Source organism: Pelmatolapia mariae, linkage group LG20 (genome assembly GCF_036321145.2).
Source record: "Pelmatolapia mariae isolate MD_Pm_ZW linkage group LG20, Pm_UMD_F_2, whole genome shotgun sequence".
NCBI classification, from domain to species: domain Eukaryota; kingdom Metazoa; phylum Chordata; class Actinopteri; order Cichliformes; family Cichlidae; genus Pelmatolapia; species Pelmatolapia mariae.
Genome location: NC_086244.1, coordinates 38,606,864 through 38,613,760, shown reverse-complemented (window position 1 = coordinate 38,613,760; position 6,897 = coordinate 38,606,864). Strand labels below are relative to the sequence as shown.

At 38.4% G+C, this 6,897-nt stretch overlaps 1 non-coding gene across 1 annotated transcript; it reads right to left on the bottom strand.

Annotated features, from left to right (window-relative positions):
* Positions 1 to 5,128: 5,128 nt before the first annotated feature.
* On the bottom strand, positions 5,129 to 5,316 carry LOC134619611 (U2 spliceosomal RNA). The gene has a single exon (XR_010092017.1). It is a non-coding gene; the product is annotated as a U2 spliceosomal RNA (small nuclear RNA).
* Positions 5,317 to 6,897: the final 1,581 nt, after the last annotated feature.

Here is a 6,897-nt window from a genome sequence, read left to right as displayed (position 1 = left end):
ACCCTTCAGTCTGAATTTTGCGGCGTATCTCCTGAGGGTTTGCCTCTGGAACATTTTCAAAATGGCTTGGGAATCCATTATGTAAGACGCAACGCACATACAGTAAATAAAACGACTACACAACGTTATCACTCAATTAACAAGTATGTGGCGCAATAATACTTTCTTCGACATAACAACGGAGCGTGGTTTCCACTAACTGCAGGAGGACTAAAATTAATTGAGAAGGTTTACGCTGTACGCCAGTTTACAGAAGTTTAGAAGCACTAAATCAAGACTTGGAATATGAGGTCGATTGAGACTCAACATTGGAGTATTTTTGCACAAAATACAAAACACGTTAGCTTGAAAAGTTAACAAATTGACGACAGCTTCAGGAAAACAATTATCAACTGTAATAAAGAAGTAAAACTTTTAATACAAACCTTTTTTCGCACGCACAAGATCGGGGTAAGATCAAATAATAGGCGTGTATTATAAACACCGGAAACATGGCCATTTTGAGTTGTGCGCATGCGCAGTAACAACAAGTAGGACAGCTTGATAGGTAGGGTGTTTTGTCAGAACACCGGCTCTAAGAGCCGTTTCATTCGCGACCGACACATTACTAGGTAACACAGTTTCAAGCTGGAGGATCTCTATATGAATGTCCCATAGGGCTCATACAAGCTAGGTCCCTTAACTTTCGGTAGCTGCTGAAAGGATAAAGTTTTGGTATGTCAGTGGTTAGAAATACCATTATTACTGTAGTATTATTTTCACACAAAGTCAGATCTGACCCAGGACCATTGCTGTGAGTCACAGTGCGCAGCATAAAGGGCCTTTCACAGTTTAGCAGCATGGGCTGCTAATGCTAACTGCTAACTAAGAGCGAAGGATCCAGAATTTGTTGTGCTGGCTGCTGAGCTCTGTGTTTTGCTTTAGCCATTTGAGTCATTGCTGGGGGAATGGCTTTCACAACTTTAATGAATTTACTTTCAGTACATGATATGGCAAATTTATCTATGAATTTGTTATATTATAACAAATTTCCGTCATTGTCTAACAGGTGTAAAACTGTCCAAATTCCATGATCCATCCAATCCTTATAAAAGATGGATTTTCTTTTTATCAGTATATCAGGAATATCTGTTATCTGTTGTTCCAAATTGAATTTGTATGTGGAGAAAAATTATGCTTATATACCATTTTCCAGTACTGGAGAACCTGTTTGTGAAAATCTGATAAATTAATTGGTAATTTGGAAATTTCAGAGTCACACTTTATAAGAAATTCAGTGCCACCAAGCTTCTCAAAAAGTACTTTGGGGAAATTCTTTATGAAAGATTGCAACCATTTCAGTTTGAGCGAAGTTTACTTCACTCAACAATACAGTACCACAACGCAAAAGCCACCATGAGCACAATTAATGTTTTGGATACTTTTTGCACATATTCTGGTAGTACACCACAGCCTGTTTAAGTGTTTAGTTATCCCATAGATTAATAAAAAGGAAAAAAAGAAGACAAAAGAAAAACACTGAACTGAACTGCCAGTGTGCATATGAGGGTGGGTTAAAAGGAGTCAAGTAATTTTGTGTTGATTGTAAGAGAAAACTCGCTGCTCCAGAGATGTGGTTGGTGTGTTTCTCAGCCCAGATGACAGGAGTCCACACACAGAAAAGATGCGTTCCACAAATACTTGTGAAGCAGGGGCACTAACAACATCCAAAGCTACATGGGCAAGTTTTGGATAGACAGCCTGTCTTGATTTCCACAAATGTCTCATTAAACACGCCCTGTTTGACCCCAGTGATATACTTCTCAATCTCAGTTAACAGGCCACCTTGATTTACACATGACAAGTTGACCTCTATACGAGATGCAAGGAAGCGGTATTTCTGAAGGACACTAGGAGGGACCCCTGTTACACTTTCAGTGGACTCTGCAGTGTTAACATCATCCTGAGAAGTAGTGCCTGGGTTATACTGAGCTGCCAGGTTCTGCACAAAGGACTTTGCTGCTTGCTGTATCTGGTGACTGAAGAATCAGTGATTTGGATCTAACAGGCAGGAATCAGGATTAAGAATACCAGCAAACCATTCTCTTAAACACTTCAGCAGCACTTGAGCTAATGGATTCCTAAAAGGACTTGTCAGCAGATGTGCCTCGAGGTTGAGCAGACATGGCACTACTTGTAATTGAGAGCGACTGGCTGTCACTCTGAAGATGGTCTGTATGAGCGTTCAAACAGCTTGACAAGGTTCTCCATCTTGGCACAATCACTTGTGAGAAGTGTGTCCATCCCCAGCTGCTCAAGCAGTTTGTTTTGTTCAGCTCTGGTTTCTAGCAGTCGTCTCAACATGTCAAAAGTACTGTTCCAACGAGCGGTACAATCCCGGATCTGAGTTTTGCCATGTTTTTTGGACATTTCTTCATTTGCCACTGATGATTTTCTGACAGCATGTACCAGTTTTCTTGCTTTAGTTATGACTGATCAGCAGTTGGGTGTTTCATGGCATCTTTCATTGTGAGTTGGAGAGTGTGCGCTAGGCACGGCATTCTGTGGATCCGCATCTTATTGCAGCTCAAGGTCTCAAAAAAGAAAATCACAATTAAAAAACCTAGAAACATTATAACATTATAAACATACAAGAAATAGTCTGAAAATTGTTATATTTCTACTTGAGGTATGTATTTGATTGAATAAAAACTATTTATTAAACTATGGATATTAGCTCTAGCTAATTCCACATTTTGCTGCAAGTCTCTTAAGTAAGCGTACCTGTTTCTATACATTTTATTTGTTAACAATTTGACCTACATAGCCTTGAGTGAAACATAGTCAATGTTTAATATTGGACTAGAAATTATTCAAAACAATTTTAAATAAAAAGAATTATAACATCAAAATAAGTTGTCAAAGTCAAGTTATGCAAAGTAGGGTAAATGTGACCCAGCATACAAATGTTGACCAGGCTTGTATAGGATCACAGCAGAAGCACTGATTAAAGATTTCATTGGGGATTATGAGTAACATAATCTTGTCAGTCTTTTATGTGAAGAAACCTTAAACAGCATTGCAATTATTTTAGTTTAAAGAAAAAAAGTCGGGGAACTTTGGTTTATAAACATAGTGAACCTCTACCAGCTACAGCTGCTTTCCATTTCCAGTCTTTCTGCAGCATATATGCCATACAGCTACACTAAATGAGAGAAAGTGTTACTTGGTTGCACCTAGAACCTCTGTCCCAAGTGAGAGGGTGTTTTCCACAGCAGGTGACATTGCTACCCCAGACGAAGGGTATAGTATAGCTCTTATTTTGGAAAGAGCCATTTCTCTGTAATAGACTCTCTTTTCCACAGATGAGTGATTTCTCGATCAGATAGATTTATTTTTTTATAATTTTGTTGTTTCAGCAACATTTAATTTAAAAACTGTACTTTTGAGTTAAAAGAAATATTTATAATTTTAATAAATTGCAAATTTAAAAAAAAGGCATGAACATTTTTTGTATCGAAAAAAAAATATCGAACCCTGACACTGAAGTACCGAACTGAACCAAACCGTGAATTTTGTGTATCGTTGCACCCTGTGTATATCAAATTTAATTTTAAAAAAAAAATCTCAAAATAATCTGGCACACCTGTCAAGCCTACACCTAAGATGCAGTATATCATCTCATCCTAATTAATGTTGAAAAAAAGCTTGTACTTGTCTTATTATATACTTTTTGTACACATTAGTCTGAGTCCAGTAATCAAACAGGCTGATCGGAGGGTACAATGAAGAAGTCTAAATATGGTTAGATTATTATACGTTTCTGTCTGTTTTCGTTTTCTTTCATTTATTATCAGTGAGTTCAAAGTCAAATAACTTCATCATTAAAAAGGGCAAAGCCTGGTACACTATTTTGCTTTTTATTGTTTAGTGTAGTATCTATCCGATACCAAGTGAATACAGGCCAGTATCGCTGATACCGATACTGATACTGTTCAATAAATAAGGTGGATGCGTCATTGAATTGCCAAATCTCAATTAATTTTCATGACCTTAAGTGTTTTTTGTGATGTTTCCTTTTGTATTATTAAATAGTTAAACCCAGGACATAATTAGGACAAAGTTTATAATTATATAGAAAATGCTTATAGAAAATGAATATTATCAATTTTTTTTAGAAAAATCTTAAATAAAAAGTGCACGCAAACCAGTAAACAAATTAAAACAAACAAGTACTGTTGAGAAACTATCATATAAAAATTACAATTAAAATTCTCAACAACAATAACAACAACTGGTGAAAATATAAATAATATGTAAACTAAAGAACCCCCAAAGCATCTAAGTCACGTCACGTGACAGCGCAACATCTAAACACAAGAGGGGGGAGGGGGAGCAAAGTGTGCCTCCTCTGCGCTGACACAGGAGCGGCGAGTCCGGCGAGCTGTTTGTCCACAGCATTGCAAACAAGAGCGGAACTTAAAGTAAAGAATCGATCTCACCAGGCTAGTATCGATCCTATACCGACGCCGACTTGGTATCGATACAATCAATATTTGGGTCGATCTGCCCACCACGAGTTTATTAGTCAAAGAGTCAAGAGAGGGTTACAAAGCAGCTCATAGACAGGTCAGCTGATACTGCATGATTAGATGTCCAATCAACTGAACTGTCACTGCGGGGTACAACCCAACCACACCAGGATTTCTTTTGTCAGTATTACGCTACTGGGTATTTAAACCCCTCCAACTTCACTACCCTCTACTCCTTGCAGCTTCAGCTAAAAATGATAGGAAGAGATACAAACCTGTTTGAACGACAACCAAATAATTAAGTGGGGGGGGGCTTTGAGCTGCTATAACACCCCATGTAACACTCCCAACTTCAGGAGATTTGTTTTTTCAGATGTTTCGAGAAATGCACTGCTCCTGGAAATACTGCAATACCAGATTCATGTGTGGAGTGGACAGAGCAAGCCCCTATTCCAGTGCTGTCCAAACCCAGGCCTTGAGGGCCGGTGTCCTGCAGGTTTTAGATGTGTCCTTGATCCAACACAGCTGATTTAAATGGCTAAATGACCTCCTCAACATGTCTTGAAGTTCTCCAGAGGCCTGGTAATGAACTAATCATTTGATTCAGGTGTGTAGACTCAGGGTGATATCTAAAACCTGCAGGACACCGGCCCTCGAGGTCTGGAGTTGGCCAAGCCTGCCCTATTCCACTTCCCTGTCCTTAAAATCAAGTTAATATGTGTTCCCCTGATAGGGACTGTATCAAATATTAAACTGACAAGAACAGATACTACATTTGATCTTAACTAAAAGGCTGAGAAGTGATGTCAGGGCAGACAGGCTGGCTCCCTGCACCAGAGAGTGGAATAAGTCCATCTGCTCGGGTAAATTAATATTTTAACGATTCAAGTTAACAAACACGGCGCTTCACTAGCGGTCTCTGGTGGTGCGGAGGGTTAATTACACTCTTCGCACTCCAAATTGAACCTCAGCATGCAATCCGGTTCTATAGTCTTGCTAATGACCTACTACTTTCATTCAGGTGTGTTACAGCAGGGACACGTGTAAATTTTTAAGGACGCTGGCCCTCGAGGCCTGGAGTTTGAAATCCATGATGTACATTTATATGAGAGAGAACCTACTAAGCACTTGCAGTATCAGCAGACGAATCTGGACAGTGAAAGAGGCACTGCCTCATCTACACACACGTTTGTGAAGAAGAGAGCTATCTAGCTAAAGAATCAGTAGTATCCATCAGATATTTTACGGTAACACAATGTATACTTACCTCGTGTAGCAAAGAAATCCTAAGGTTTCACTTTAATTGTCTTCAGAGAACATGTTGAAACACACATTCAGAGAGAACTGAAAAAGTTAGAAGTCGTCCTCCATGATATCAGGGTAAGTTTTGCCTTACTGGACAATTATTTGGTGAGGTTTAACACATATGTAGTCAAAATGTGTACAAAAAAATGTGTAAATGTGTAAGTCACACTCAACAAGCACCAAGGCCAACCAAGCTCCAAGATCAATGTGTCCTTAAAAAGCACAGGGAAAAATGTACAGGAAGATGTGTGATATTTATGAAGTGCAGTGTGTGCCACTCCGGAAGCGAGAGCATGAACCATGTATTTGCCTTTGACAGTGTATAGAGTTTCATTTGCTTGTAGTACTATTCTCTTTCATTGTGCCATAAGTACTTTCATGAAGGTACATGTAGTACTGTGCAAAAGTCTGAAGCCAAGGAGGTTATGTTGTTGTTGTGTTTGCATCTGTGCTTGATATTCTTTCTTATTGTCTGTAAATAGGATAACTTTTTTTTTAATGAATTCAGATACAAAAATTAAAAAAAAAAAAAAAAAAACCTTGTGGGGGTGTAGTGTGGGCTCATGTGACCAATCCATTTGATTTCACCCAACATCCACAGAGGTCTTCAAGGTCAGTGTCATGATCTGTTGGTCAAAAATTGACAAAAAGCCTTATAATTTAGAAATTATGACTCTTAAAAGTGTACTGTGTACGGTCATCATGTAGAAAGTAGTGTATAAAGATATGTCACATTTGACCTGTGACCTCTTCGTTAATAGATTGATCTGAAGGTCGAAGTGCTAGTAATGCCATATAGAGCTATTTAAAACCATGCTTCTTACTGCCAGTTTGACAGCATATAGACATATGGGAACAATTTATTTAATTAAAAATGAATTGAGTTTCTTATTTCCTTTTAGCCGTCCCATCTTACTCTTGTTTTAGTTTTTTAAATACATTTCCTGAAAAGTCCACCATTTCTATGATCAGAGATGTGAGACTCACTAGATTAGATTAGATGAAACTTTATTAATCCCTCAGGTGGGTTCCTCCGGGAAATTCAGTTTCCAGTAGCACAGCACTGACAGAAGTTGCATGT